The sequence below is a fragment of the Pipra filicauda genome, unplaced genomic scaffold (genome assembly GCF_003945595.2).
Source record: "Pipra filicauda isolate LSUMZ 115617 unplaced genomic scaffold, ASM394559v2 scaffold37_size4185640_pilon, whole genome shotgun sequence".
Lineage (NCBI taxonomy): Eukaryota > Metazoa > Chordata > Aves > Passeriformes > Pipridae > Pipra > Pipra filicauda.
Genome location: NW_024104509.1, coordinates 12325 through 18664, shown reverse-complemented (window position 1 = coordinate 18664; position 6340 = coordinate 12325). Strand labels below are relative to the sequence as shown.

At 36.8% G+C, this 6340-nt stretch overlaps 1 long non-coding RNA gene across 1 annotated transcript; it reads right to left on the bottom strand.

The window, feature by feature from the left end:
* Nucleotides 1–702: 702 nt before the first annotated feature.
* LOC120323930 lies at nt 703–6020 on the bottom strand. Its single transcript, XR_005564879.1, has 3 exons — nt 5995–6020; nt 1940–2041; nt 703–891 (listed from the first exon to the last, which is right to left on the bottom strand). It is a non-coding gene; the product is annotated as an uncharacterized LOC120323930 (long non-coding RNA).
* Between the last annotated feature and the right edge of the window lie 320 nt (nt 6021–6340).

Genomic DNA, 6340 nt, shown 5'->3' with positions numbered 1-6340 from the left:
AATTAATCTCTGCCACACCAGCTTCCCCTCCAGTATTGTGCAGTTTTAGAGAAGCTCACCTGAGACTATGACCAGGAAGGACGGGGAAGCTGGAGGAAAAATCTTGTTAGTCACCCCTTTTAAAACAAAGTAGAACTGTCCACAGTGATTTTTATTAATTTAATGTCTGTGTATTTCTAATGAAATCACTTGCAGCAAAGAGAACAGGTAGAGCACAAGGAAAAAAAAACTGAGCTGAAGGATTATTTTGTTCCTTTGCTTCTTCAGTGAAAACTAGAGTGCACCAGTTAAGAAGACTATGAACTCTGGGCCTCAGTAATCTTTCTCTATCTTGTTTTTGCAATCTATTAAATAGAGATACATTTCTCTATGTTGCTGTTTTGAGAAGATTATATTAAAAAATCAAATGTATGCATTTATCGTGCCACTGGAAATCTCCATACAGAAAGCTGAAGAACTGCAGTGCCAATTCTCTTATAAGGAGGCAGTTAGAAGTCCTTTAACCATATCTCCTTCTGAGCACCTCAAAGACAGAAAGACATATGTTTCCTCATCCCATTGTCACAGATCAATGTAGTGTTGCCCCTACCTATGTACAAACTTTCTTCCTTTTCCATGTTGGCATGTCTGTCTTCTTTTACCATCATATCCACATGCTTTATTCCTATACCCCTGAAACTCTGGAAGTTTCAGCCTCTTTTGAATAGGTTCTTTTCACGAAAGGATATCCTTACCTGTCCTGTAGGTGGTGTTCCCTTACTTTCCTGCAAGTGAGACACAGCAAGGAAGCTTCTCCTTGTTTATATTTGCTTCCTGGGTTTTCCCTTGTTTCATCAGATCACAGGAGGGAGTCAAATGCCAGTGAAGACTTCCACACTGGATTTCTGCATCCTTAAACAAAGCTACAGATTTAATTGCTCATGTTCATCAAAAATATATTAAAAAAAGCCAGACTTTGATATGTCTTCCTTTTTTACTCATAGAAAGCTCTTCCATAGCTTCATATTGCCTAGTTTGCTAGAACTAGATCTACAGTCTGAAAAAAATAGTTAACAAGTCTATATATAGTTAGCAATGATATACAGTCCAACAAAGGCTGCAGATAGCTACATATATTTATGCTGGATTTGGGGGACATCAAACACTGGAGCAGTTGCCCAAAGACGCTGTGGACTTTCTGTCCTTAGAAAGTCAAGACTTCACTGAACATGGACCTGAGCAAACTGATATAGTTACACTTGGTTTTAGTGCAGGGTTGGGCTAGATGACTTCTAGAGATCCCTTCCAACTTTAATGATGAATAGCAGTGAATGTGTTCAGATTCTAATGGAGAATGTTTGCATACGGTATTGAGCAGCTTTAACCTATGGAACCTGGTTGAAGACCAGGTTGGGAGACTTGTGAAAGTCTATTGGTCCAGTGCTCAAAATGAGTTAATCTCACACCAGAGTGACACCACTTGGAAGAATAAAAGGAGCAATTTTATTAGTAAGATTGAGAAAAGCAATGCGGCTAGTAAAACTGAGAAACATTAAAGCCAGATCAGAATATAGGGACTGATGTAAATCCTGGAGAACTTGAGACTGTGTGATCTGAAAGAATATTTGGCACGTGTAATTTCATGAAGATTGACTATTTTATGCACAAGTTCAGGCTAAAGATGGATACATCATGGTAATATTCAATTTTAACTAAAAGGCAACCACTGTGCCCCCATCATTAAGCTGTAATTCTTACCTAAACTTCAACTAGATTTTTCACCAGAATTTTTTTTGTATGATTTAAAATACCATGTAGATACATTACAGAATCTTCATTTAAATATATATTTAATGAGAAATGTTTTACAGTTTTAATGAGTCTTAAAAGTCTTTTGATGAGCAGTCAGTGTAATTATGGTATTTAAAATGATTGGATAAATGCATACATTTTAATTTACCTTCCTCACAACTGAGTTTTCATGCTGGGTATTTTTAACATGAAGAATTGTTTCATTTTGTGTCAGTTTATCTTCCTCTTCCTTCCAGAAAATGTTTTATCTCTGAAATAAAATTAAATATGCATGATACTAGTATTATTGGATAATATTGTAATAGCACAGTTAAAAATCTATCCAGGAGATGAAAATTATTTTGATTTTGTTAGAGAAGTGACAAAATTGATGATTTGTTATCCAGAAGTAAATTACAGAGTAGCTCTGTCCTATATGTGTTGTCTCTGTAGTGCTTGAGGAAATTACCTGCAAAATTTCTGCAGAAGACGTTGCACTAGGTACTACGCTACTGTGGGAAAAAATTCCTCCTTTGAATTTAGAAAGATGGCATAAACTCATGAAACAAATATCAACAAGGAAGAATTTATTCAGTGCGCTGGGTCTTCCTCACACCAAGTTTCCGGGAAGAAAGACCCGTTGAGTTTAATTTCATGCATTTTATAGTTTTACAAAATCCCACCCTTTTTCAGATAAGTTTAATATAGTCATTTTTGCCTAAAAAGGTTTCTTTTCTCTGAAAAGGGGCTTTCCCTTCCTTCCAATTAGCTGCGAGGCATCCTCTGTCAAAAATGATGGATCTTCCCTTGTTCTTAGCCCAAAGAGAGAAAAGAAACCCCTGTGTACAAAATTTGCCAAATGGCCCAGAAAGATTTTAATTTTTAGGAACTTTATATTTCCCTTATCCCGACCGCAAAAGAACCCTGGTACCCAGTCCAGTTTGGAACTGCATACCTTACAACTTCACAATGCGCCTATAATTTTGTTTTATAATAAAACCGTATTTTATTTCTCATAATATCAGCAATCTGCTTTACTACCACAACATAAAGAAAGAGAGACTCAGCAAATTTAGACAGATAAGGATGTTATAGAAATAGCAGTTAAAAAGGAAAAACTGGGCTTGTCGTTGCATTGTATGCTGTATCACACAACCTACATGAAGACCATTAACTGTCACATGCTGAGCCTTACAATTTGTTGTTCAGAAGCAGTACACATTGGCTCCTAGTTAACTGTTACTTTGATATTTTTCTTTTTGTGTGTGTTTAGGTAAGTTTTTTGTTAATGAAAACTGAGCTCATAGTAAGTTGAGTCTTTAATACAGAATAGATAAACTAAAATTAGTACAACGAGCCTAAAGAAAGCAGTGAACAAGAATATTGTTTCTCAGGACCAATGTCAGATTCTCCTGAAATGCTGCAGGAGGTTCACCTTTCCCCATGGTCCACAGATCTTTATATTTGCTAACTGAATGAGTACTTCAGGTAAAAAATACTTGATTATAGCACAACATGTGTCAACAATTCCCATGCTCTGATTTGATCTCATTTGGCATGCAAATTGCTGGCCGTGAGGTAGCTGTTCCCCATCAGCAAAATGTTTTAGTATTTTATCCAGGAAAGAATATAAAAGAAGGCTAAAAATGATGCTTGCTTGAAATATTGGTCTACATCCAGCAAATTGAGGTCATAGTTCCAAGCTTTGTATGGATCTGTGCATGTATTTTCACCTTGCAGCATTCACCAGCAGTTAATACAAACCCTCTTTTGTATCAGCAATGCTAGGCTCAGAAATTTCCCTCCTCCTCTTGGCAAAAGAATATGAAAATTTATTCTGTTCTATTAAATTACTTTTGTGTCATTCATTGTCCACCTTTAAGTGTATCTACGTGCTTTGCAAGTAGATACTTGTATAATAGCATGGATGTACTGTCTTCTTCATATCTTACATGTGTACTGTCATATGGGAAGGCTCAAGTTATATTAATTTCTGTCATAGAATATGTCTATTGAACTTTTCTTCTAAATATTTAACCTCTTATTTTGAACATAATTTATTACAAAGTCAAGTAGCCTCAGATTTCTACACAACTTTCCGACGGGTGCCAGTTCCATTTTGCCATGCACCGATGTGTAACTTAATAGTACCAAAGAGAGTTCTAGCTGTGTTCCTACAACTTTTTCTGGTGTTTGGTTTTTTTTTTTATTTGTTTTCTTTACATTGAAGCACACTTAAATATTTTAATATGATATTTCCACAAACCTTTTTAATTATGGCTCTCTTGTACTTAATATTCCCTTTGTGAAAAATTGTTGAGTTTAATAATTTCCACAGTTGATACGTCTGTCTAGTAAACACTGATTTTTACATACTTAACAGCTTTATGATCTGCAATACCATTTATGGATATTGAGAATACTAATCTAGAAATAGCACATAATTTTCTTCTGCCATAAACAAATAAATCTGTGCTGATTAATATCATTGCTACAAAGCTTCTATGAATATACTTAAAATTAGTTTATCAGAAACTGATAATTCCATCCTTTATTTTCTTTCATATGTTTGAGGGTTTTTTTATTATTGACAAAACAAGCTTTTAAACAGCCTTAACACCTTCTTAAACTTTCCTGGGAACTTCTTTACTCTTTTTATGTTTTTGTTTCATCCAACTTTCTGTGCACATATGTCTTGTTCCTTTTATCCTCATGCCTTCTTTTCTTTTTGATTTCAGCTGGTTTCATGAAGCAAAATGCCTTTAGTCTTAAAAATATTTTCATCTTTGAAATAATTGCATAACTTACTTTTTCAATTTACTTATATTTCCATGGATTTAATATATTCCTTCAAGATAAAGACTCTTTGCATGGACCCATCTCCAGCCATATCTTATTCTTTCTCATGGCCTGTTATGACCAACAATCCTTGGTTGGCTCCACAGCCATCCGGCTATTAGCACTTGAGCCTCTTATCTTCTGGGATCCTGCCACCTATCAAAGGTTCTTATGCTCATAAGAATCTTTATGTAGCCATTACAAGCACTTCATCTCTTCCTGTGAAGTGACCCAGTCACTAAAAAATGGTGTAAGTAGACAAAAAATAATACTTTTACACAGTGCCCACTTCTATCTTCATGGTTTCAGCCATATCTGTGGCTGTTTCAGATACTTCAGAATCAGAAGAACTGCTGTTTATGATGAAATAGACATTGCAAGTGCCAGCTGCAGCAGATACATTAGGTTTTATGATCCTAAGGCTCTCTGTCATTTCTGAATTTGTCATGCTTGTTAAAAATACTGAATAATTAAAACAATTTCAATACATTTTTGACAGTTTATTCTTTTAATATTTTTATCCTAGAATAAAATCCACATGATGCTCCACAATTATGTAGTAAAAATGCTATTTACCTTGAGCAGAAATATAGAGAAAATTAGAATTTCAAAAAAAAAGAGAGAAGCATTGCACTAAATTTAGCTGCATGGTCTCATTTGTTTATTTATTTATTTGGTGGCTGTTTGTGAAGGAATTAAGCTTTTTCTGAAAGCGCTGAACTTTGTGCTGATTTCTGATCTTTAGAAATACGAAGTTCAGAAGTTCAAATATAGCAATGAATTTTTACATTTTTTATCTCTCTCAGATCTGTCCTAATCAGCATTGATCTAATGGTGTTGCATAGCAGCATGTTCTCTGAAATGTGCAAGCAGCTGCAAAGAAGTTAATAGCCTACAGATTCCTGTTTCAAATGCTGGAAATAGTATTAAGTAATAGTAATTTTCCAGATACTGTAGGCTCCAGTGTATCTGGGTTTTTTTGGGCATCTTCCAAAATTTCGTATGTAGTATTTGGATGGTCAGCAAAACCTCTACTTTGGACTTCCAGAGAGTGGACTCCAAGCCATTCTCCATCGTTTATCATCCGTCCTGGCTAACTGGGGAGGTCCCAGATGAGTGGAGGTTGGACAAGGTGATATCCACAAGAAGAGGCAGAAGCAGGATCTGTGGAACTACAGGCCTCTCAGCCTGACCTCAGTGTCTGGTAAGGTTATGGAAAGATCATCTTGAGTGTCGTCACGCAGCACATAAAGGAGGACCAGGGAATCAGGCCCAGCCTGATTCTAAAACCGTATGGGTTTTAGAAAAGGCAGGTCCTACTTGACCAAGCTGATCGCCTTTTATGACCTGCCTGGTAAATGAGGGAAAGGCTGTGGATGTGCCTACCTGGACTTCAGCAAAGCCTTGGACACTGTCTCCTGTGACATTCTGCTGGAGAAGCTGGCAGCCCCCAGCTTGGACAGGTGCACTCTCCACTGGATTGAAAACTGGCTGGATGGCCGGGCCCAGAGAGTGGTAGCAAATATGTTGCATCCAGTTGGCAGCTGGTTGCTAGCAGGATTCCCCAAGGCTCGGTTGTGGGCCCCAATCCTGTTTAATATCTTTATTGATGGTGTGGACAAGGGGATCAAGTCTACCCTCCGTAAATTTGCAGACAGCACTAAATTGGGCAGAGTGTTGATCTGCTGGATGTAGGAAGCAGATGCCTCTGTAGAGGCATCTGGACAGGTTA